Source organism: Peromyscus eremicus, chromosome 13 (genome assembly GCF_949786415.1).
Source record: "Peromyscus eremicus chromosome 13, PerEre_H2_v1, whole genome shotgun sequence".
Classification (NCBI taxonomy): domain Eukaryota; kingdom Metazoa; phylum Chordata; class Mammalia; order Rodentia; family Cricetidae; genus Peromyscus; species Peromyscus eremicus.
In genome coordinates this window covers 37,829,597-37,856,680 of record NC_081429.1, presented here as the reverse complement: position 1 = coordinate 37,856,680, position 27,084 = coordinate 37,829,597, and positions in this window count along the sequence as shown.

Sequence of the window (27,084 nt, the reverse complement as noted above, 5' to 3'; positions counted from 1 at the left end):
TTAAAGTCAAAATAAAACCAAAAGATTATGAGATTGGTGATAATTGAAAAGTCCCTTAATTTTAGTCTTCTTCTGTCCCATATCAGTTGGCTGTTCTGACATGAAACAGAGATTTGGGATTTTCCTTTAACAAGCATGTTTGGGTTTAGAGAGGGTTGAGAGGCACAATCCAGTTCCAAAGTCAGCTTTAATTTTTAATTGAATTGGGACCACAAAAAGACTATTTGCCTTTTATGTTTGTAGAGAGCAGCAAAAACAAATATTTGGGAAAATTTATTAAATTTTATCCTGTTGGAAATGTGATATAACATTAGGCCAATTTTACTCTTTTTCTTGGGACATTTTTCTCTGGATGATTTGTCCTTCTTCCGATGTCTCATTTGTCTAATCATCTTCAGATTCTTTAGTTGGATTCTTTAATTCTCCTGGAAAGCCAAAAACAAAACCCTTCCCCAGCCCTAACTTTAGGAAGTTTCTTTTTGTCAGGTTCTATCTTTGTTAAGACAAAATGCTTTTTGACAACAGAAAGTATTATCTTTTAAATAATAAGAAATTATTTTTTCATACCTGATCAAATTAAAGGCTGTTAAGGTTAGTTTGAACTGAATGACGAAGTTGTCTGATGAGCTATTGCCTCTCCTAATCAAGAAGTCTCTCCTGTTCGAATCTAATCTTTATCTTGATGGTATCCATAGCTTTTCTTCTCCTGTGGAAACAAAAGCAAAACTTCTTCTCCAATGTAATGCATATTCTGGTTTCCATGCTGAGGTCAATATATCTTTAAAATATACAGGTTGGTTTAATTCAGCAATCTTTTCTATTATCCAATGTCTCTTCGTAGCCATTGTTCCTTTTTCATTAGAGTTTAAAATTTTTAAAGTCAATAAAGCACTGTGTAATCTATCTCTGGAGGTCTTCATTACCCCCTTCTGTTTATTAAGCATATATTTTAAAGTATGATTAGATATTTCTATAACTGCTTGTTCTGTAGGATTGTGTAAAATGCTTTATGTTGTTTCATTTTATTGGAGACATATGTTGGACCATTGTCAGTCTTAATTTGTACAGATATCCCCATAATAACCATGACTTCTAGTGAATGTGTAATTACAGAATCAGTCTTTTCAGAACTTAAAGCAAATGGATGCCCATTGAAATCTTGAATATGTATCTATGGTATGATACATATATTTTAAATTTCCAAACTCTGCAAAGTGAAACACATCCATTTGCCAAATTTCATTTCTTTGAGCACCTTTTGGGTCACTTCCTGCAGGTAATGGAATTTGATTATACAAAGAACAAGTAGTACATTTGCTTATCATTTCTTTAGCTTGTTGCCAAGTGATGGAAAAATATTTCTTTAAACCTTTGTTGCTAACATGGTGTTTGTTATGAAATTCTGAGGCTTCCATCACATTTTCTACCAACAGCTGATCAATTTTTATCATTACCTTGTGCTAGAGAGCTGTGTAGACCTGTATGGAATCTGATATGTATATAAACAAAGGATGATTTCTATTTCTGATTACTTGTTGTAGTTGAATAAATGAGTTAATTCTGAATCATCTGTCATAAGTTCAGCAATTTCAATATGTAAAAGCAGCTCTTTCTGCATATTGAGAGTCAGTAACTATATTAAGAGGTTCAGGAAAGTCTAATAATACCATGAGAATAGCATATAATTCTGATTTTTTTTAAACTGAATCATAAGGGCTTTGAGCCATTTTACTTTATTTTCCTGACTTTCCTGATTTATTTGCATTAGTATGTAACATGGGGGCCCAGAAATTGGTGTTCCCTTTATTACACGAAGGAGAATCCAATTAGTTCTTTTTAAAAACTGAAGTCTCTTGCTTTGGGGATATTTGTTGCTAATCTCTCTCAAAAAATTACTGCATCCTCTTTGCCAAGGTTCATTTTCTGCATTTTCATGATGAGGCAATTTCAGCATTGGTAAGAGGTACCACAATTTCTGCTGGGTCTATTCCTGCTAATTGACAAAGTCTCAATTTACCTTTCAGAATCAATTCAGAAACTTTTTTACATATGTCTTTAATTTTTTATTCTGTTTGTGTGATAAAAAATATCCATTCTAAGATATTATCTTCTTTCTGCATAATAATTCCTGTAGGAGAATGAGTAGAAGGTAAAATAACTAGAATACAATCAAACTCTGGATCCAAGTGTCCATACATGCATACTGTAATTTCTTTTCTACCAGAGCCAATTCTCTCTCAGCCTTAGCTGATAGTTTTCTTGGACTATTTAAGTCCTTATCACTTCATAAGATTTGAAATAAATTTAGTTCTTGAGTTGTTAATCCAATTGTGGGCCATAGCCAGTTAATATCTCCCAGCAAATTTTGAAAATTGTTAAGCGTTCATAATTGATCTCTTCTGACTTGTACTTTGTGTGGTTGAATTTTCTGTAAACCTGTCTTATATTCTAAATAATTAATAGAATCTCCTCTTTGTGTTTTTTCAGGAGCAATTTGCAATCCCCCAAAAGGCAAAATTCTCTTTATTTCATCAAACATTTTTTCTAAAGTGTCTGTGTCTGAATCAGCCAATAAGATATCATCCATATAATGGTAAGTTACAGATTGAGGAAATTATTTACAAATTAGTTCTAATGGCTGTTGTACAAAATATTGACATAAAGTGGGGGCTGTTTAACATTCTTTGTGGAAGAATTTTCCAATGGTACTGTTTAACAGGCTGGGAATTATTATAAGTAAGCACTGTGAAGACAAATTTTTCTTTATCCTGTTCTTGTAAAGGTATAGTTTTTAAAAAGTAGTCTTTTCAATCAATCACTATAATAAACCATCCCTTAGATAATAAAGAAGGCAATGGAATTCCAGGCTACAAAGAGCCCCCTGGCTGAATCACCTTATTTATGGCTCTTAAATCCATTAACATTCTCCATTTTCCAGATTTCTTTTTAATAACAAATATAGAATTCCAAGAACTGTTCAATTCTTCAATATGTTGAGCATTTAGCTGATCCTTTACCAACTGTACTAATGCCTATAATTTTTCTCATGTCAAAGGCCATTGTTCGACCTACAAAGGTTTGTCAGTTAACCATTTTAAAGGTTTATCTGTTGGTACTTTTGAAAGATCAGTAGCTGTTATGTCCTGCTTATATACAACTTGAACAGTCAGTGACTGTCCTTGATAACACCTTTCAATATTTTTCTCAGAATCATGTTTATTTATGGTTTCTTTCTGAGATTGGGGGAATGTTAGTCTGTGTTTTCCATTGTTACAACAAAACACATCCCCATAAATTCATTGCTGTGTTAGCCACATATGGTTTTAATTTTCCTATCTGTCCTTCTGGCCCTATACACTCAACCCATCTTGCACTTAGTTTTACCTGAGATAAAGTTCCAATTCCTAAAGCTGAACATTTACCTCCTGAAGAAGTCTGTCTGGATGGCTAGATTTGGGGAAAATTATTGTTACATCTGCACCTATGTCTAGTGAACTCTCAATTTTAATGCCATTTGTTTGTATTTTTAACTTTAGTCTTTGTTCATTTATAGAAGTTTGCCAAAATATTTGCTTTATGGTCTCTCTTGAAAATTTTGTTTTACCTACTGAAGCTGTTCTGTCATCCAGAGCAGTATGGCTTTTAACAACAGGCATTAAGTCTTTCAATTGTTCTATGAAGGGGTTTCCCCAATGCTGACAGGGAATGATTGAACCAAATTTGACATTGGGGCCTGCAAGAGGCCCCCTAAGGCATTTCCTAATGGCAAAAGATTACCTTGCCTGTCCCATATTTATTTGCATTCATTAAACCATTACTGGCCTTTGCCATACCTTCTTCATATTCCAGAAGGCCAAGGCCATCTGTTTAGATTATCTCTAGAAGAAACATTGTTTCTAGGAATTCCTTTCCTACATTCCCTTTTCAGATGACCTTGTTTACCACATTAAAATATCTGACCCTTTGATTTTTCTTAAAATTTTTAGAAATCACTTCTCCTATTCAAGTATCATCATAAGTGTGAGATCCAATATCAGCTATATTTTGGGTCCATTCATCTATGAGTGCTGATCTTGCCTTTAAAGACCTAATCACCTTTTTGCATTCTGAATTAGCATTTTCAAAACCCAAAGATTTAATTTATATTTGTCTAACTTCTGGATCTGATATCATTCTATTTACAACTGAAGTCAATCTTTGTTAAAAAAAAAAAATCAGTGTAAGTTTCTTTTGGGCCTTGTATAATTTTAGTAAATGGTTCAATCCTGTTTCCTGATTCTTCAACCCTGTCCCAAGCATTCAAAGCTGATATATGGCATAGAACCAAGATGTGATCATCCAATATAGATTGTCTTTGCAAATCAGCATACTGGCCCTCACCAAGAATGTGGTCTTGGGAAATTTCATTACCTCTAGCTCTACTTCATTGTTCTATGACCCTAGCTTCCTCTCTCCACTATGTTTTCCATTGTAATTGAGGACCACCTTCCAATATTGCTGTAACTTAATCTTTCCAGTCTTGTGGAATAATTCTGTTTCTAGTTGCCCATGAATTTAACATGTGCTTCACAAAGGGTGAACACATATCATATGAAACGTCTGCTTCCTTAAATCTCTTCAAATCTAACATTTCTACAGGATTCCAATTAACTTCTGCATAACCTTGGGGATGCCTATTATTTGGTGGTCATTCTTCTATGGTAACTGAATAAATTAAGGTTGATTTTCTAATAACATTAAGCTATTCCTCTTCAGTTTCATAATGCAATGGCACAGTAGGTTCTGCTCTAAATTCCTCTATGTCTGAGTATTTTTTCTTATTTTTCATTAGTAGGTCTTTCTAAAGCTTGTATTTTATCAGTAACAAATCTTTCTAAAGCTTTTATCTTATTAATCAAATTATATTTAGCGGTTATTACATCACTTTTTTAAGGATAATGTATTAATTACCAAACTGATAGTAATTGTAAATGACATTATGTCAATCCCAGCTAAGTCATTTATCCCCTAATTTAAATTTTCCATTTTCAAACCATTCGTACTACCACTATATAGGGTCCTGCTTCATGATATTCCCTTTCCTAAGGGACTTCCCAGGTATCTCACCAAATCTGCTGACTTCTCATTTTGTTGGTGATGTTGGCAATGAACTCATGCCCTTCCTGAAATTTCCAAGCATGATCCTGCTTTCCAGAGTCCTGGTAAGTGGCAGCCAACTGCCATGAGTGCTCACACAGAGAGGCTTAGGCAGCAACTGTGGCAGAACTGGGCTGGAATGACTTGTCTGTCCATACGGTCATACCACGCATTGGAGCACCAAATGTTGTTTTAACATTTAGTAGTGGCTGTGCCTTAATGTATTGCTATTTCAGCCAGCAATTGCAACTCCACATTTACTGGCCTGGTTCTCTGGCAGCAGCCTGGCTGCTCAGGCCACAGCCTGACAGAAATTCTGTTCTCACAGGCACTGACTCTGCCACTGCTGTTAAAGGTAGCTTTAACTAAATCTCTGTCATTCTATTTATAAATAACACTCAAGATTCAAAGGCTGGGGTGAAAACCTGCTAGCCCAGCGAGGTTGAATAGCATCTAGTTAGTCTTCTCTCCTTGTTGGCTTCTCCAAAAGAGTGTATCCTTCCATTTTACCCCGACAAAAGAAGGGGGGGAAGCTCACCACTATAAATCCCACCTCCACTACTTACCACGTGTCTCTCTATTTCTTCCAGATGCCCTCTGATGCTCTATGATGACTTTCTGTACTAGTTGCTAACTCAGCCTCCTGACTCAAGGTTAATTTTATTTAATTAATGCAAATGCAAACTCAGGGTTTCACAGTGTGATCAAATATCCCCCAGCAGGTAGGTTGTGTAGTATATGCCAGGCTTCCAGATTTCATAAAGCTGTTGATGTTGGAGTGGGCTTTGGTGATACAATTGTTTTTTGAGTCATTTCTGCTCCTGTAAGTAATTCCTCACCCATATTCTTCTAAGTAACCCCAGTAAAACTCATTGGTTCACCAAGTTGGACTTTGGTGGCATCCATACTTTGGTCAGCCATTGGCTCCCTATCTGGAGTGAGTAGATCTTTGTTCATATCACCCCAAGAATAGTGTCACAGAACAGCTAGATATAAGATATAGTGTTCAATGGCACATCCCCAGAGAACTATCTCCTTAAACCAGCCCTACTTTCTGAAGTTTCCACTATGTCTCAAAACAATGCCACCATATGAGGACAAAGTCTTCAGCACATGGCCTTGTGGAGACTACTTCAAATTCAAGTCATAACACTGCCCAATGCTTATATCCTCTATAAAATCCCACCTAACCTTTGGACGTTAGCAGATCTTAGAAATGAAATAGACTTAAATGACCAAGTCAAATGTCTCTGTATTAGTCCATTTAATGTTACTATAATGAAATACCTGAGACTGGGTACTTTATGAAGAAAAAATTTTTATCTCACAATTCTGAAGAATCCCAGACATAGTTCAGTTACAACAAAGGTCTCATGGTAGATGGCATCACAATATTGTTATTGTTTTATATCCTCCTTCTCTGAAGCAGAGTCCCAGGAGAGCTATCTTAACTGCTTCTAGATAACATCCCCAAATGATTTCCCACTGGTCTCCACCACTTAAAGGTCACATCATCTCTTGTCATCACCATATGTAAGATCCCCCTTCTAACACGTGCTCCTTTAGAGGACAAGCTCAAACCACATCCAAACAACAGTAAGCATTCTCATTCAAGATTCCATACCTACTCATTAAATTAATGTAAATATTTTTTTGTGGATCAATATCTCCCACCCTTTCTCTTTAAAAACCTAATGTCTGCTTTTCAGAGATCCCCAAACACCTTGATATTAAAGCTCTTATAGCCAATATGACTATGATGAATTAGGGACATGTTTCTCAAATTTTGTTTCAGACAATATTATGAGATGCAATCTCCTCTCCCTACTCCCTGTGAAAAAGATTCTGTAGTGGTCAAATCAGATTGGAAACCCCTTATACTTATACAGGTGCCCCTTGAGATAATTACTATGCATAAGTAAAATATTTCATAACTCCTTTTATCTAAAAAGAAAAAAAGTATTAAACTTTGTTTAGCACAGTTTATTCAAGTGGCATCTTTGAGCTACCCTGTGCACAGACATCTATGGAAAATGTAGGGAAACGCTGCCTCAGAAGATGCCTCTCAGTCTCCTTCTTTGTTGTCTTATAATTCCTGGAAGGAGAATAATAGCTTCTATTCATTCAACTCCAGCATTTTCCCAAGTGCTTTTATAAATATCATCTCATCTTATAATATTCAAAGTTCCAGACCAACAATATTTTTCAAATTCCTTCTTTTCCTTTCTTTGAAGTAGAATCCCAAAAGATACCAATTAGGTAGTTCTATCTCAGAAAGTTAATACCTATGTCTATCTTTCTTTCTTTCTTTCTTTTTTCAGATCAAAAGGGTGAAATTTTCTACTGCTTAAAGAGAGAGAAAATCCTTTCTCCTAGTAGATTTTTGTCAATTTGGGGAACTTCTTAAAATGCATTTTGTAAATGTCAAAGATTAGAGCTTCTCAACATTCTTAAGAGACTTACCTCCCAGACATTTATTCCAATACAAGCTATTTTCTGTTAAGTATTACTTTACAGGCAACACAATCATCAGTTAAATATTTTAAAAGAAGATGAGGGGTTTCTCCTATGGAGCATTTTAATGAATCAAAGACTTCCTCTCCTAAAAATAAATGCATTCAAACACGGTAAAATTGGGATGCCACACTTGATTCCAAAGGATTCTATATTGTTAGGTTTCTGGCTTTAAGAGGAATATCCGGGGAAGGGAGAGATGCTACTTTCATCCCTCAAAGGAATGCAACTAGGCAGCTGCCACCTCTGTGGGTCTAAATTTTGTTCTACCCAGCCTTCCCCTACTCATTTCCTGAATTCCCAGAACGTATGGACGTCAGAATGCAAACTGGTATGAATCTTGGCCCTTCACTAAGTCATTGGTTAGTGAGTCTTCGGCTACTTTTATCTCAGGTTTTTCAATCATTATTTGTAAAATAGTCATTTGACAAGACTTGGATGCAATGAGGCTAAAGCTGGAACTGATGCAAAGCACCTTTCATGCTGCCCAACGCACAGCAGGTAGCCAGGAGGCAAAAGCACACAGACCTGCATATCCTCTGTGGAAAGCTGCAGTCAACAGAGACAACTACCAGCTATTTTCATGTTTTGTGATGTCTACTCACCCTGGGGAGGTGGAAGAAGGCTTGTCTTCCACCTCTGTGGACCCCTACTCCCACCCTGAAGGATTTTTAACTCAACACCTAAGAATCCCAGTCATTCCACAGCGACAGTTGTTTGGGGCACCAGGAGAGGCTGCTTGCCCTCAGCAAGGGAGACCTAGGGAGTCCTTGTTATTTCTCCACAGCTGTGACCACAAACCCTGCAAGAGAGTGTGCACCAAGAGAGTGTCAGTAGGCCCAGACGGGAGTAGGGACCAGGAAGCAAGCATATGCTTAGCCAAAGTATTGTTTAATAGTAGGTATCAAAACTCTCCTAACCTCCACGCCCGGAAAGGTCTCCATCTGGAAGTGGAAACCCACCACCAATCAGCTGCTATGGGACACAATCACTGGCTTCCAAAAAGCCAAATGGCACCAGCTCAGCTTCCTTCCTCCTGTTAGCTACCCAGGGTTCATCTCCTCAAAAGGATGGAGATATCTGAGTCTCAAATAGTGACTGTACCTGCACTACTTTGGCAATGGGGGAGCGGGAGTTATGATGAAGGTGCCCTTAACCACTTCCAGCAGCTGACACAGAGGGACACCCAGAGCTCACCACTCCCTCTCCCAGAAGCCAACGACAATGTGGGCAACACTAGCAGTGCAGGGAATATTGTGTCTACTGAGGACCTTTTACCCCTCCAGCCTCTACCCTGTACCTCTTCTCCTATATCCGTGTTCCCTGGGAGTCTTCCCCAGATGGCCTGAGCTGTCACCTGCAGCTCAAGTGTCAGTGAGCTTGTCCGGCCTGACAGGCTCTGCACAGTCACTGTATGGACATCCCAGACCTGGGCAGAAAGCTAAACAGCCTGGCCTTGCAGACAAAGACAATGGGTCTGCAGAGCCTGAGCACTCAGTCTCCCATGTTCAGGGGAAGGCGGGGAAGAAAGGTCATTAATGCAGACAGTTTGTGTTTTCCCAAGCCAGCATTCCTTACAAACAGCTGTGTTTATACAAAGCTAGAAAAGAAGGAGAGGGAGAGAAGAGAAAGGACAGTGTCCTAGGGATGACATCATTCTGTGTTGTCTGCTTTGGCTGGCTCCCACCACTAGAGAGAGGGGGGCTGCAGCCGGCTGGTGAGCGGGCTTGGTATAAGGTAAGCATATGCAGCTTGGCAGTGTGTGCACACAATTAGATACGCAATTACCCTACTCTCCCCTCTGTCCACTCCACCTCCAACACCCTAATATATTTTTCAGAACACCCTTTTTCCTTGTAACAGCACCCTCTGAAGAAGGTTAGACTCAGGACTCAGGTTCACTCTTTCTAATCTCTTCAGTAACCCTCCCCCCTTACAAAAGAAAAGCAATGATAGGAGGCAAAGTCATTAAAGTGAATTAAAATGCATCCAAGGAGAGATTATCCCCAAGCCGTTCCCATATCAAACAAAGACCTCTTTCACATAGACTCCAGCCCTAGAAGCCCTGTAAGCAGAGATTAGGGAACAAATTCTCAGAACCTAGAGGCAGGAGACAGGCCTGCACTTAACCTCCCTGGCTAGACCCCAAGAACTCAGCTTCTGCCTGAGCCAGAAGATTCTGGCTGCAGAGAAAAGGGAGCTTCAGGGCGGTGCATATGGATCCCTGCCTACAACACTCGAGCCAGGTGTGTCCCTAACACCATCCAGATACAATGAAATGTGACCCTTTCCTAGCTTCCTGCACCAGGCTCTAAGGCAGGGGGTCCCGCAACCCTTTTATTGAGCACCTGCATTGCGTCAGGCTGAGCTGTGACAAAGACTTGGCCAGGACAGACATCTTGCTGTGGAGGATCTCCTTGAAGAAGACAAGTCAACCGTGAGCATGACTGTGACACAGACCATGCGACGGCGACACAGACCCAAAGATGCAGGAAGGCCAGCAAAGACAGTACAGATGATCCTTCCTCTGGAAGGCTCAAGAGAACATCAGAGGGAATAATGACCCATGAACACAGTCTGGAAAGAGTAGATGTTCAACCAGGTGAAGTTAGGCTAGGGGTGGAGAAGGAAAAAAAGGGAAGACATTTCAAGCAGAGGGTATAGAGTGACCAAAGGCACCAGAGTGTGAAAGAGCATGCTGCTGCCTTGAGTGGCCCCCAGGGACCCTTCCCAAGAGAAACGGAGCATCCTAGGCAGTGATATTGCAAAAGATACAATCAGAAGACCATGGTCAGATTGTAACAAGGCTGTGTGCTGGTGGGAGGGGCTAGGAGAAAAAGCACTCTCCTGGCTTCCATTGGCAAATTTCAAGCAGGGTACATTGCATAGTCAGATGTGCACCATAGGCAGGTTGTTCTAAGAAGTCCCCAAGGCAAGAAGCCCAGAGACCACTCGGGAAACAATTTTTAAAAATCAAAGAGGAGTTTATAAGGGTTGGGTGTGTGGTAGTGACGATACAGGAGATATTTCTGCATATGGCATATTAAAGAAAACAAATGGAATCAATTAGCCTTACTTGGATATGAGGCAGGAGGAAAGTGGGGACTCTTATGTGGCTCTAAGGCTTAGGAGCTGGAGGGATGCCCCTCCCCAGCCCCCTAAGCAGTGATTTCAAGGAAAGGAAGCTGTGGAGGAGATGTCTGTCACCTCTCCAGTACTTTCTCCAGCCTTTCAGCTCTGCTTCTCACACCTGCCATGACTTCACCCGTCAGTTCTGTGCAGGTCCCACCAGTTTGGAGCAGATACCTCCTGGATTAATTTCTTCCTGAATGCTACCCCCTAGCCCCATTCCTGCATGGGGCCTCTCTGGCTATGAAGGCTTGTGTGCCTGGATTTAGTAGGCTCTCAGGTACACAATCCAGGAGAACAGAGTATGAACACCCACCTGGTGAAAGACTTCCTGACTCTAGATCACAAAACTGGGTCACCCAGTTGCCCAGGGCCATCTTGAAATGCTCCCTGTTGGGACCCACTCCTTCCTAGTTTCCTGCTCTTTTTTCTAAGTTCCTCCTTGGGATCATTTTCCCAAGAAGCCATTCATACACATGATGGTTGATTTCATGTGTCAGCTTGGCTGCCTTGATACCTAGATGTGTATTCAAATTACTGTTTGGGTATGTTCTGTGAGGATGTTTTTAAAAATATATAAATGGACACTGAGTAAAACAGATTGGTTTTATCATATAGGTGAGTCTCGTCTAGTCAATGGAAAGGCCAACTACGTGAAAAGATTTGCCATCCACCAACAGAGGAAATTCTGAAGCTGGTGACCCTCAGACTTCGGACTGCAACATCAGCTCTCCAGCCACTGCCAACCTTTTTTTGTTTCAAAGATTATAATATAACTACATCTATCCCTTCTCTTTTCTCCCTTCAAACTCTTCCATATACCCCTCTCTGCTCTCCTTCAAATTCATGGCTTTTTTTCATTAGTTATTATTGCATGCATGTATGTATATGATATACATATGGATTTATAAATAGAACACACTAAGTCTCTATGTTACTTGTATGGGCATTTTCAGGGCTGGTCATTTGGCGCTGAACAACCAGTTGGTGTGCTCTTCCCTGGGAGGACCACCTCTCTGGCTACCAGCTTTCCTCAGTTGCTTATAGTTCTTTGTGTAAGGTTGAGACCTACCCTGTCCACAGTAACATGTCCATTGGTGTTGTCCTTGTCCAGCTCATGTTTGGGCAGTCGCATTGGTGAGATGTTATAAGTGTAGTAGCTTCTGATATTACTAGGAGACAGGATCTCATAGCAAACTCCCAAATCCTCTGGCTCTTCAAATCCTTCTGCCCCTCTTCTCTAGTGTTTCCTAAGCCTTAGGCACAGGAGTGTTTTGTAGATGTATCCATTGAAGCTGGGATTTTCTTTGGACCACCAACCAGCTCCCAAATAAAGACACGGAGACTTACTAATAATTATAAATGCTCAGCCTTAGCTTATGCTTGTCCCACTAGCTCTTTTAACTTAATTTAACCTGTTTTTAATTCATCTACATTTTGCTTTGGGGCTTTTTACCTTTCTTTAATTCTGTATGTCCTATGTTCTGCTTCTTCCATGTCTGGGTGGCTGGCCCCTGGTGTCTCCCTTTCGTCTCCTTTTCTTTCTTCCCAGAGCCTAAATTCCTCCTCCTACTTACTCTCCCTGCTCAGAAGTTACTATACCTATACTTCCTCCCTTCCTATTGGCCATTCAGTTTTTTATTAGACCAATCAAGTGTGCTGTGGGATGTTCTGTATGTTAAATGTGTTGCTCTGATTGGTTAATAAATAAAACACTGATTGGCCAGTAGTCAGGCAGGAAGTATAAGGCAGGACAAGCAGAGAGCAGAATTCAGGGAAGTGGAAGGCTGAGGCAGAGAGACTCTGCCAGCCGCTGCCATGACAAGCAACATGTAAGATACCGGTAAGCCACAAGCCACGTGGCAAGGTATAGACTAATAGAAATGGGTTAATTTAAGATATAAGAACTAGATAACAAGAAACCTGCTGTGGCCATACAGTTTGTAATCAATATAAGTCTCTGTGTGTTTACTCGGTTGGGTCTGAGTGGCTGTGGGACTGGCGGGTGAGAGAGATTTGTCCTGACCCTGGGCCAGGCAGGACCAGAAAAACTCTAGCTACACAGGTGCCTTAGGCAGGCAAGATAAAACAGCAACACATCTTTACATAATTAAACAAATGCAACACACGTTTACATAGTTAAACAAATACAACACATCTTGCGTAGTTAAACAAATATTCTACAATACAACTTCGCATTTTGACTGCTTAGCAACCTTTATGTATCTACACATACACACACTTTCTCTGGAGAACTCTCACTAGTTCAATATACAATTTTTTTTTTTTTTTTTTTTTGATTTTTCGAGACAGGGTTTCTCTGTGTAGCTTTGCGCCTTTCCTGGAACTCACTTGGTAGCCCAGGTTTTTTGTGTTGTACTCTGATTTCTAGACAGCTCTGCTGAGGATGGGATGAAAGATGTTGAGCTTGAAAAGAAATATAATACACTGTGGTGACTATACATGTCAACTACAATCATGTGGGAAACAGGCATCTGGGTATGCCTGCAGAGGATCTTCTTAAGTGCATTAACTAATGCAGAAGATCCAGTTTTGGGAGGGGTGTTTGGTTTGTTTGTTTGTTTGTTTGTTTGTTTGTTTGTTTGTTTTGAGACTGGGTCTTATTGGGTAGCTCTGGCTAGCCTGAAACTCACTTTGTAGACCAGACTGACCTTGAATTCACAGAGATCCACCTGCTCATGCCTCCTGAATTCTGGAATTAAAGGTGTGCATGATCTTATTTTCTTTGTCTTCACTTCATAAGCATAGGAAGATTTTAGATCTGGTTGCAAAGGTCAAAATTCAGAGGATGGGCAGAAAGTTATGCCAGTGAATATTTAACTAAAATTTCTGCAATCTACCATTTTGAAAAAACGTAATGGAAAAGCTATGTGTCTTTGATATTTTACTTAGCTACTTCAACAGCTATCAGGAAAAACCCTTTTTCCAGTTCATCCTGGAGGAATCTTAGCTTACTTTCATCTTCTAATTATTTGTGTTTGTTTTAACATCTGTGCACATTCTGGAGCCTCCGACAGTTTTATGTGGCTTATACAGTACAAAACACAAAGGACTCACATTCCTAGGCCCACGGTCTCACTGGTAATGTCCAAAAGGGTGGAAGTTATTCTTTATAGGACCATGGCTCATCCACATGGCCAGACCTGCAATATCCAGGATCAGGCCAAACATTCTACTGGCCTCTGGTCTGTGTGCTCAACAGGGCTCAACTCATCTCACATGGCTTTTTCTTGTTTCCCTCATCACATTTACTAGTAAGTATACATATGTCTACCTTTGCTCTTTGGCCATTATCTGCCTCTGCAAGTCTGAAAGATCCCCCTAGAAAGATGTCCATGGTATCACTGGACCGCTGCCTCCCAGCCCAATGTGAAGCATGCAGTAACTGCTCATTAAATGAGATTGAATGTCAACTTGGGAAGCAGCTGGACCAAAAATGTGCAGCGTATTAAACCTTACGACAGAGTTAACAACCCTCCCATTTCAGCTGTTCTCTCCCTTGAAGACTGAGAAAAATGAAAAGAGGCTGAAAAACATCTAAGTTATGAGGGCCATGAAGCCCTGGAACAAGCTGAAATAAGAGAAAAGTACTAAAGTCCTGTCCTGAGAGCCAGGAAGCTGAGTTCAAAGGGGCAGCCAGTTGGGAGTCTGGGGGGTGGTTGTCTTTGAATCAAAGGATGACCATGCAGAAACATTTTATTGTCTCTGAGCCTCAAATCTTCCATGAAATAAGGAAATCACACCTGTTTGTCTTTGTTTGTTTGTTTTAGGTATGTCAGAGGAACCTCTTAATTTCTAGAGCAGATTAAAGTAGCATTTTATATAAAATATTAAAGTGGAAAAAGGACTGTTGAGAAAAGGAATACAATCAATGGGAAGGGAACAGGGACAAGACAGGGTGATAGGTGGATGATTGACTAAGTCCATGACAGACAACTATGAAAATGTCACAATGAAACTCATTGTCTCCATCATGAATACATGCTACTAAAAAGTAGCACTTTGTTAGCTCAGAATGTTTCCAAAATTCAAATATATGTTGACTTAATATTTACCTAAGTGATAAGACTATAAAATACCACATTCAGATCTGTAGATAAAAGTTGACATCTTGTGCTAAACTCAGACACAGTCTCCAAATTCATATCCATGCAGGTAAATGGTGACTGGGATACTCTTCAGATCAACAGGGCTGCTTTCTGTGTAGGTGCCTAAGGAAGATAATATGGAAGGCAGAGAATGTTTAGCTGTTTAACACATCCATTTCTCCCTCTGTTTCTTCTTCCTAATGAGGGAGACTTCATCTCTCTGGGTCCCTCCCAGTTGGATGTGCCCTTGTGACTGATTCCTAACCAGCAACATGGTAAATGGATGGATGGGTGCTGTCTCCAAGGGACCTCTGAACTTTCACGTTTCTTGTTCTTCTGCTGATAGCAGTACAGAGGAATGCAGAGAATGTGGGAGTCCAGATGAAGATGTTGGAGCCACAGGATGGAAGAAGCCTGGGACTTCTTCCACATCTTAGCACCCAGCAATGCAGATTGTAGGCTTTATTACTGTTTGTGACTTTTATAGTAAACACCACCATAGTAACCTGGTAACACACCTTAATTTTTTGGAGTTTTCAAACATATTACATTTGGGTATCTAATAGATGGTGGTGAAACCAATAGTTTGCATTTTGGAGTAAAAAGTGAATGAAATAAATGTCTCCTGGAAACTTGATGAAGACTAAGGTTTTCATGAAACTTATTTACATGACTATATGCATTCAAATAGCCTCGCAGGCCAACACTTTACTATTAGATATTTTTCTAATTTTCCCAAGGAAAGTTGTATAGGTCTTTATTAAAAGGAAACAAACCCTCTCTACCTTGGAAATGGAATGCATGAGAGAAACATCCAGTGGCACACCTGTGATTTCCAGCATCAGGTTGAATATTTAGGGAATAGGGGCTTCTTTAGAGAGCTTCAGTTCTAAGATTATATCTCTCTGTGATGTAATAATAGTCCTATTAAAAATAAACCCAAGTTGTATGTCAAGAAAATATCAGAGTTGTCTGTAAGATTCTTCAAAACAAACTTGAAATGAAAGCAATGTTTGTGTTACTTTATTTATAATCAAATGATCAAGGAATGCACATGAACAGATCTCAAAATTATTAATGAGAACAAAATCATGAAGATTGTTTTCTTTTTCTATGGCTTTCTTTAAGAAACGGCCATGATCAAGAGCTAGGGATGGCCACCATGATACCTGCAGGGGGCAATTACAGCATCATATCAGATTTCACTTGGAAGCATAGATTAGAAACTCAACAAAGACAAAAGAAAACCTAACCCTATCTGAACTGAATGCTGTAATGGTTTTCTCTAGGAGAGAAGGAATGAATACCCATCCTAAGATGGAGAAGGAAAAAGTGAAAACAGCCTTGACATATATCCAAGTTCATCAGATCCCAAATTTATGCACTGTTCACAGCATTCACCTCTGAGGACAGTGCTATGCCACCAGGCTTCAGAGAGTTTAAGGTCCCCATGGAGCATCCCATGATTACTACATGCTAAATTTGTGAGCCCTGAACAGAGATGTTGCCCCACAGGGTAAGAAAATGAATCAAATAGACTGGATTCAGGCATTTCTGAGTTTAAGCCTAATTAATGCCTTTTGTGCTTCATGTGACCGACCTTTGACAAGTCATAAGACTGCCTTGACCCATCATTGGCTTATGGTATAAAATCAGTCATTTGAAATGAACTTGAGGTCCCTATCCAGTACTACCCTAAAACTTGACATACAGACACAGGCTGCTGATTCCCACTTAGTCTCCCATTTCACGGTCCTAAAGCATTGGATTAAGTTCTCCATCTCTAGGAAGGAAGGGACATTCTGTCCCTACAGACTGGAGACTCAGAAACTACTCCACATCCTACCCAAGACATGTGGGCAAGAGTTGCTTTTTGTTTTTCATCTTTCTTTTGTTTTTCTTTTTGAAAACATTCATAAAGCTTAGAGAAAACAATCTTTGGGAGACCCTGTGAAGATGTAATTCTAGATGGTCTCCCAGCTGGTCCATGTGTAAGCTGGATACCACAAAGAGAAAGCTAGCTTCCACACAGAGGACACATGGGTCTCTGGGAATAGAGGATCCAAGGTTGAACCAAAATAAACTCACCATAGCCTAAATATTAGGACAGGCAAAACCCACTCCCAGAACATCAGGCCCCCAGTCTCATAGCCAGACTGGAGATGGCTCCCAGATGGGGAAAGAGTATCACATGGCCTAGAGCCATCCCTCATGACACGGGTGGGGCTTCTGTCAAAATGCCAGAAGCCAATGTGAGGTTGCTGGCAGTGGGCCTTCTCACTGGCCAATCAGTCCCAAATTAGAACAAAAGGTTAACTTACTGCATTCTCCTCCACAGGGATTATCTAGTTTTGTTTCTCAAGACCATCATCACTCTGTGCTCAGTTTACTCTCTCTACAGATTCGTCCTTTTGGTCTTAGCCATGTGCTCAGTGGAGAGGTGTAGATGCTACCCTCCCATCACGTCATTTTCTAAAAGCTCCACTCAGCTCAGTCTGCCAGAGCAGAAGCTGGGCCTTGGTATGGTCTCCAGCACACAGGCAATGATGGGGTCCTCTGCAACTCCAGCATCCAGTTCTAATTAGCTGGTCCATGGAGGCCATGGCATTCCCAGCAGCTGCCTGGAAAGGTAAACCCTGAATGATGAGATCAAAAGATGGGAAAGAACCAGATGAAAAATTCTTCCTTAGCTTTCCAACAAATTGTCCCTAGATACTCCATGCCTACTCCTTACATTCTCTCCAAAGATTGTCTGTGGAACAAAACAACTCACTGTGTCTTATAAACTGTGACAAATTCAATAACATGCCTCTTGCATTTTTCACCAGCTTTTTTCTGCCTTATGTTGATACACTCAAAAACTGTACTTTCAGATGTTTATGTGTTTGCTTGAGTTCGAAAGCAGTTAGCCTGGAAGCTGTCATTTCAGCTCTCTGCATCTGGAGGAACTCATTCAGGCCGACTACCCACCCCTGCCCACTCAGCTACTAGATTTTCTGCATTTTAAGAATATGTATCTCAACTGGAAGTGGGCTTGTACAATACCCATTGGTTGTTACAATGTTTTGCTTCTTTTCATTTCATGTATTTTGAATTTCTAGCTTGAGTTTGAAGTCATAGAATGCCTTTGGTTGGTTTATCAAAACTAACATAGAAATCTCTGTTCATGCCTTTACAGAAGCCTGAAGAGAAAATCCCATTCTCACAGATGCTGAGCAAGGACTGGTGTGCAGCGATGTGGCTTCCACTGGCAGAATTCAGCCAGGAGTATCATTTCCCAGAGTCAGATTTACAGAATGCCAGGTGTATGGGCTTAGCAGATGTTCTAAAAACAAAATGGATTCTGTTCTCAAATAAACTTGGATGACTGAAAGTTAAACAAAATTAAATAGTTCCCACTCTTCCCTCATAAGATTTCTGAGACATCATAGCATGGAGTAGTGTTCTTTTCTGGAAAAAGTATCCACAGCTTTTGGTTTGGGTTTCTTTGAGACAAGAGTCTTACTACTTATGTCTGGCTGTCCTGAAACTCGCTATGTAAACCAGGCTGGCCTCAAACTCACAGACATCCACCTGTCTCTGCCTCCTGAGTGCTGGGATTAAAGGCATGCGCCACTACACCCATCTGTTCATGGCATTTTTATAGTAGTGTCCTGTAGGATTCTACACCAAACACTTCCTGCAGTTACTGGAGTACCAGCCCAGGAAAAGATCTCTCTCTCTCTCTCTCTCTCTCTCTCTCTCTCTCTCTCTCTCTCTCTCTCTCTCTCTCTCTCTTTCTCTCTCTCTCTCTCTCTCTCTGTGTGTGTGTGTGTGTGTGTGTGTGTGTGTGTGTGTTTCTCTCCCTCCCTCCCCACCCCACCCCAAACTTCAAGTTGCAAAGTGTTTAGGTCCTTGTGGAAAATACCACAGTTGTACGGAGCCAACCTGACACTTCTATCCCTTTGAGAAAAACAGTCTAAGTCTCCTTCATGAAAACTGAGGCTAGCCATTGAGAATCTAAGGCCTGGGGCTGGGAGACGACTCCGTGGCTAGTGTTTGTCGAGCAAGTCTGATCATATGAATATGGATTCCCAAGATTCAGGACAAGCCAAATGCAACAGAGCCCATCCACAATCCCAGTGCTCCAACCAGAGGCAGGAGGCTGAGACAGAAGACTCTCCTGAAGTCTGTGGGCCAGCCCACTCAGCATTAAACAACAACCTACCGAAGAGCCTGCCTCGAACAAGGCGAAAGGTGAGTGGACAGTGAGAGCTGACATGTGAGGCACATACATGTCCGTGCTGTCACCCATGAACACACGCACATAAAAAGAAAAAGTCTAGGTAGAGCCCACTGCCTTCCTGCACCCATAGGTCCCCCAATCCCTTCCCATGTCTCATTGCAGCACCAGCCCTCCACTGTCACCCTCACTGTAATTGTCCCAGGGGAAGGAAGAACCAAGGCTTAGCTTGCTAGCCCATATAGTCACAGACATTAAAGCCCAACTCAGCTGAGGTCAGCCAGATTGTAGGTTTCAGGCATCGTCCTGCTCCCCCTCCACCCAACACCATTCCCTAGCTGCTTGTGTTCTGGGCTTAATAGAGCTCAACAAGAAATGCTACTGCTGTTAGTCCCCCAGCTTCATAATGCCAGAGGAGCAAAGGCCTCAGTAAGCAAAACAGGCTGATGAGTCCCATCCCCCTAATAATAAGTGGTGGAAATGAGCTGCTGGGGGGGGGGGGAGGCGGTGAGGAAAGGCTGCCTGGGAAAACTGCAGGAAGGGCAGAGTGGCATACTGGGGAAACATTACAAGGTGGGGGCAAGATCAAACATGGAGCTGGGTTTGTCATACAGGGAAGGGTCTTTGGGGACCACTTAAAACGCCTCCTCCCACTCTGTGGCATGAGAAAGCACACTGGCTTGCCCAGGACCATGGCTTAAATTAGTGCCTCAGAACCTGGGGCAGTGGAGGCTATTCCAGACAGTGCTTCTGTGGATCTCTCCAGCATTAACGTGTACCATGGAAGCTTGGGGGGGTCTGTGATGTCAATGACAGGGTGCAAACTGCATGGTTGATGCTTTTGGCTTTCGGCCTGCTCCCCGTTCCTCCCCCAAAGGTGCAGTGGGGTGGGAGGGACACAGTACAAAACTGGAGGACACTACCAACGTACTTCAGGAGATCTTTGGAGGGTGATCTCTATTCTGGTTTCTTTCATTACAGCCAGTTAACCAAACCAGATTTAATGGTTGAATTAAGGAAATGACTGTTGGAATGTGGAAGAGAGAAGAGGGAAGAGAACTAGGAGGCACTCCACACAGCCCCTGGCTGGCCTCAATAAGCAGATCGTGCCTTCTTCCTATAACCTGGGACCTGAAGACCCCCAGAAAGATGGACCGGTACCCTCCAAGGGCACTGAGACATTAACCCCAAAAGAGGAAGGGGTCTTTATGGTTTGTGTAAATTCTCCTTTGGCTGCACAGGCCATGGGGAAGCCATCAGCATCATGGGTGTAACCCAACCCCAGCTGATGGGAAACGTCTGCAGGGTCCCAAGGAGCCCTCCAGATTGCAGCGATCTGGAAAGCCTGCCTGTCTTCCCAGGGCTTTCCAGCCCAGATCCACAGACCCAGCACGCAGTGTTCTCCAGAACAAGTCGAGCGTGGAAGGGAACTTCCCAGCCAAGGAAAGCCATAGCTCAAAGCCAGGGAGCATTCCAGACTAGCCATTCCCAGGGTCTGTCAGCTCGCGACCTCGCGTCTTTGTAAGACTGGCAGTCAGAAAAGCATCTCTCTCCAGGCTTTGGAGCATTGCTGAGCAAAATTACTTTATTCCAGTGCAGCAGCCCACCACATGGGCTCCAGTCTCTGCCACGAGTGCTTCTTGGAGAAATCACTACTGCTCGTGGCTTTATATAGCCCACATGGTTGGCCAGGGCAGGACAAGTTAGTTTCTAGCAGAAGCGCCATTTACCTCTGTCTTTCAGGGACTCTGTTAACCATAGTTGCAAACAGGATAAGGCAGAATAACATCTCCCGGGATCTTTTCTCATCGAAGACTATTGCATGCTGTCTTATTAAAAGTCCTTCTGTATGTGTATATGTTGATTGCTAGATCATGACATGATGATTGATAAATCATGACTAGGTATGATAGACAAATGAAAGCAAGAGGGGGGATAGACATATATGGATGGGTAGATGGTAGATATGTAATGATAGAAGGAAGATAGATAGATAGATAGATAGATAGATAGATAGATAGATAGATAGATAATAGATAGGCAAATAGATATTGACAGACAATAACTGGATGACAGATGACAGACAGATGAAGAGAGAGAGAAAAAGAAAGGAATAGATAGAGACCCCGAGAGAGTTGGGGCGGGGGAGGCTTGAAAGTCGGAGTGGGATGAGTTAGGAAGAAAGGGGCCACAGGAGAGGAAGGAAGATGAGGGAATGGGGGGGGGGAGTATGAGGACAAGGCATTGTATACAAGTGTCATATCATCAGAAATGAAGAATATTAATTAAAAAGACATAAAGCAGCAGAGGACTGGTTTGGAAGAGGAAAGAAGTCAGCAGGTATGGGAGGGACAAGAGAGGGCAATGAGTAATGAATATAATTAAAATACATTGTAGACACATGTGAAAATGTCATAACAAAACCCATTGTCATTTATAATTAATATACACTCACAGAGACATTTAAAAAGTAAAAGCGGAGACTGTTCCTTCCTGGAGGCTTTAGAAAAGCCTTGGACCATTTCCTGGTCTTTCCTGGCTTCCGGATACTATATATCATCCCTTGCTTGGAGAACCTTTCCTCTTAAGCTAGCAATGTTGAACCTCTCTGCCATAGTTCTCCCTCTCTCCCTCTCTCCCTCTCTCCCTCTCTCCCTCTCTCCCTCTCTCCCTCTCTCCCTCTCTCCCTCTCTCCCTCTCTCCCTCTCTCCCTCTCTCCCTCTCTCCCTCTCTCCCTCTCTCCCTCTCTCTCTCTCTCTCTCTCTCTCTCTCTCTCTCTCTCCACACACACACACACACACACACACACACACACACACACACACACACACACATCCTTTCCTCCCTCCATCTCTGATCTTCTGTTTCCCCTGCTTTTCACTGCCCTCTACTTTCAAGGGCCCTGTGATCACACTGGAGCTACCCCCACCAGGTTACTCTCTCTCTCTTTTGAGTTCCGCTCACTGGGAATCTCAATTCCCTTTTGTCACGGAACCTAACATTTGCACAGGCTCCATGGTGTACTAGTTGCTTTTCAGATGCCTGTAATGAAATGCCTTCCAGAAACAACTGCAGAAAGGAAGGGTTTATTTGGCTCACGATTTCAGAGTTTTTAATCTCTCGGAAGACATGGTGGAGCAGCTTATGGTATGGTAGGCAGGAAGGAGAAAGGGAAATACAGGGAGGGGACAGAACAAGAAAAAGCCCCCAAAAGCATGTGTTCAGTGACCTACTTCCTATAGATAGGCCCCCCTCTTAAAATTCCCAAAACAGCAGCACCATTGTAGAACCAAGTCTTTAACACATGAGCCTTGGGGGACACTCCATATTGAAACCACAGCACAAGGAGCAGCGTGGTCGTCTTTGCAGGGCCACTGTTCTGCTTGAAATAGAGTCCAGTCAACCTCAGCCTATGGCTCTACAACACACACACTACAGACAGTGGGATCGGTACCCTGATGGACAGTTCCCTTGCATGTAGCCTACAGAGGGATCTGATGTGGTTTTCTACCCATCTACTTCATAAGACACAGCTACCAACGGCCTCCCTCCTCATCCCTCCCACTGCATCTTTAAGGCAGCTTCATTAGAGACGCAAGATGTGTGGACTGCAGAATCTAGCTGGAACTGGCATGGAATTCACAGGGAACTGAGAACTTCAGGGAACAAGGGCACAAGGGAGACACCTCACTCACAGCAGGACCCTCCATGATTTCCCTCTCCTCAAATTCAGACTAAAGACTGAAGACAGGTTCTGTAATGTATTCATTACTGGTTTTCCTTCATCTCCTTTCTAGATCCACTGGAGGATGCTTCCTTCATAGAAGAGCGAGCTATCACTGTCAGAGAATTAACAAGTCAGAGAGAAGTCTTCAACCAGGAGCAGGCAGGAGCCAGTGAGTAAATTCTGTAGTACCGTCCATCACTTTGGGACAATCCTGGGTCATGATCTCTACAAGGGAACCTTCATGTAGTCCAGGTTCCTACAGCAATATCCTTAACCACTCACACAACTGAGCAACTTGCCCCAGTTTGCTGGGGATTTTCACCAGTCAACACTATACATCCCACCCCATAAGGGATCTCTCAGTCCTGGGGAAATGGGGGATTTCGGCTGTGACGAGCATGATTTGTTCACTCCCCTGGCTCTTCTTTTTCCCCTTCCTTTTCCAAACACCCAGTGTTACTTCCTGTTATACTTCCAAGCAAACTACTTATGCCCAAATGCTCAGCCCAAGGAAGGGCTGCTTTGGGAGCAACCAAACCATTATAAACTCTGTGGTCCAATTTATGATTAACATCATGGCTAGGTCACTATGGCCACACATGCTGCGCCCCTGAAACTCCAGGGGGTGGCCATTCCTGGAGACGGGGTTGCAAACACTCTCCCTGGCAGAGTACATGGCAGGACCTAATAACAGCTGGTATCTGGGGCCCTCTGTCAGTTTGTGCTAGGATTGAACGGTCCTTTCCCCACCTCCCACCACATGGGAAGAGAAGGCACACATTATCGCAGAAAAAAAAATTTTCCCATAAAGAAGAGCAGGTTTAATCCTCTTCCTTTGCCTCCCCAGCCCTTTGCCTCCTCCTCACCCTAGCCCTGCCCTGCCCTTGTCCAGATGTTCCCACTTAGTCATGGTGGGGGCTGAGCAGGGGACGAACAGCATGACTTTGCCTGGACCACCCTTCACAACCGATTGAGCGGTGGCAGCTGGGCTTGCCCCCAGATGGGGAGAGCTCGGTGCAGACAGTGATTATACATGGGAAACCAGAGAGCCTTTGGGACCAGACCACAATGGCTGGCGCCTCTGCAATTCCCTCTCAGCTTCAATTAGCAGCTCTGAAATTAGGAAGAACTCTCTGGGCTTTGACACTCCTCCCACAGACAACAGTTAGCCTCACCTGGGAGACAGCCCGCCCCAGGGAGAGGAGGCAGCCCGAGCGGTGGACATCTGCACACCCCTAATGAGGCTGGCCCAGGACGGGAGCTCAGCTAATTGCTCCAATCGGCCGTGATGTCTGGCTTCCAGCTGCCATGTCTGGCAGCACCATTTGGATGTCTTGAGTTTACTGTAAGGTTGGGATTGAGAGACCCTTAGGAATGGAGGATGTCAGCTGGGATTCATGCTGAAGCAATTAAGGGACGTTTGTTGCAGGTGAAGAATGGGGAGATAGTAAAATAAAAATATCCCAGCTTGCTGTCAGCTTACCAGGAAATCCACAGTCCCCAGCCCAGATGGACCATTCCAGGAACCCTAAGCATGCAGTATGTGATTGCCGAAGCACAGCAAGGCTAGATAATGTTCTTCATGCTGAACTGGGAATCTGGGTTCTCAAAGGGGAAATTAACCAGATCATTGATGCTCCCCATTCCTGAAAAACTGAGGACTCAACTTACCCACCCTACACCCTGGCCCTATTTATCCTGAAGCTGACAAGTATGACCTTCAGGCTTCTCCTTAACACCATCACTTTCAAAGCCCCACAAAGAGGCCTAGCAGTAGGCTTTTTGCATAAATTGTAAAAGAAAAATGGTAGGCTTAATTTTGCATAAATTTCAGCCTTAAGACCACTGTCTCTTTATACTCCAACTTTCTCTGAGTCCCCTATTGTAAAGTGATATGAGCATTGGGGTGATTTAGCAGAAAAAAAAAAAAAACTGACTCCAGGTATAACCGGTTTTGCAATGGGGGCTCTATTTATGTGGCTGTAGGAATAACTTCCAGAAATAGACTTTCTACACTCTGTACCAACAATAGTATTGGCATGGCATACAGGTGGCAGAGGACCAACTGTGACACAAACACGTCCTATGACACCAAACTGCATATCTCCACAGGATACAGCAGAATCAAGCTCTGAAATCCAAGGAGCCACACGGTAGTGGGTGATGAGTTATTCAGCCATAGAAAGAGAACTGTGGGGCAAGGATTCTGTTCTCATCAATACTTCAACAAAATGAAAAGGTTCTTTCTTACCACATATTTGAGAATCCATACACATAATTGTAACTGTGCTATACAATTAAATCAATCTCCATGAAATCAAAAGAGAATACTCTCATAGTGACAAGTGGATGGTAGCCGAAACGTTGATGATAGAAACAAGAATGCGTTAGAAGAGGCTCATTTTAAGTGGGAATAGTAAGTGGGATCTTGCATTACTTTGATGGTCCAGTTTTAAAAGAGGAGACAGCTATATGGATACATGGAAGGACAAGGTTATTTTCTTGCTGATCCAACTGGCATTGATAATATAATAGGAACAAATAAAATTGATAAAATAATAATAATAATAACAAAATTCAAAAAAAAAAAACCCCACAAGGTCACAAATAGCAAATTAGTTAATGGGTGCAATTGGTTCAAGCAGCGTTTAAAAATCAGTTAGGAAGGCTTTATCAACAACAACAGAAGAAAAGCTGACTCAAAGATGGCCAGGGACTTTAATAGATATCACTCCAAAGAAAATGTACAGGTGATCAATAAGCCTAAAAAAGGATGCTCAACATCACTAAGCATTAGGTAAATATGGTTCAAAACAAGAATGCCACCCCACACTCAAGAGAACTGCTATCAGGAAGTGGGGATGACGAGTGTTGGCAAGGATGTGGGAAGTGTTTTGCCTACATGTATGTGCAGTGCAGGTGTGCCTGGTTCCCACAAATACCTCAAGAGGCTGTTGAATCTCCTGGAGCAGGAGTTCTGGGTGGTTGTGAACCACTTTTATGGGTGCTAGAAACTGAACCTGGACCCTCTGTAAGAGCAACAAGTGCTCTTAACTGCTGGGCCATCTCTCTAGCCCATAGAAATGACTTAAATATTATACCCCATATATGAGAGAAAGTAATCAAGATAGTCGCCAGTACAGTATTTTATAAACCTAATAAATCATGACATTGCCATTAACAAATTATAAAATTCACGGATATCCTCTGTACTACAAAAAAATCATGGGGAATATATCAAGTGATCAATGATTTTTAAAAAGCAAAGTTTAGGGGTTAGAGAGATGGCTCAGGGGTTAAGAGTGCTTACTGCTCTTGCAGAAGACCCAAGTTTGGTTCCCAGCACCCACAACCATCTATAACTACAGTTCTAGAATCCAGTGCCCTCTGGCCTCTGAAGGCACCTGCATGCATGTGATGCACGTAAACTGGCATAGGCACTAACTAATCAATAAAGTTTGAAGTAAATTTCAACTAACAAACAGGGAGGAGGGAGGACTGAATTAGTTTTTAATCTCATTACAGAAAATATTACCAGGTTATTGATGGACTAAAAAAAAGCAGTAGGATTATGTAGCCAAAGGTGTAGGAAACAAAGCATTATTAAAATGGTCCATTCATGAATTCACAAAATGCCTATCTTTCTGTTTGGAGTCCACTATGTTTATGGTATTTTATAAAGTCTGTTATTTTTGATGTGATTCCTTTTCTCATCATAACTGGAAGATTCACTTTTATGTGGAATGTTACACTCTTTCTTGCTGCCTAATTGCATGGATATGAGTCCCTCCCTAAACCTGGGCATCTCCTCCCTCAACACAGCAGTGATCTTGTGGACTACTGAGCTTTGAATTGTAGCCACTTCCTAATAGAAATTAATTTAAAAGAACTACGTGGCTGCAACACTCTGCCTCTGTGGTTGAGAATTCCTCTGGTTACACACTTGGTCTTGGTTGCTCTGTTTTCCAATGAGGGGAAATTCCTTGAAACACAATACTTCCCACAAGTGAGCAGGGGACACGCAGCATCAACACAAAACCAAAAGGATCTCTGGACACCAAAAGTCATAAAGAGAATAAACCAATTCTCACTGAAGTGCTTACCTCAATATCAGTATTTTCTTATCCCTACCACCACCATTCAATTGCCTGTGTTCATTAGAGGAAATTGTCATGGGACAGCAACACGCGAAGAGAGCCACGCTAGTTTGGAGCCATTGGATAAACAAGTATTCGCTTGGGATCTAT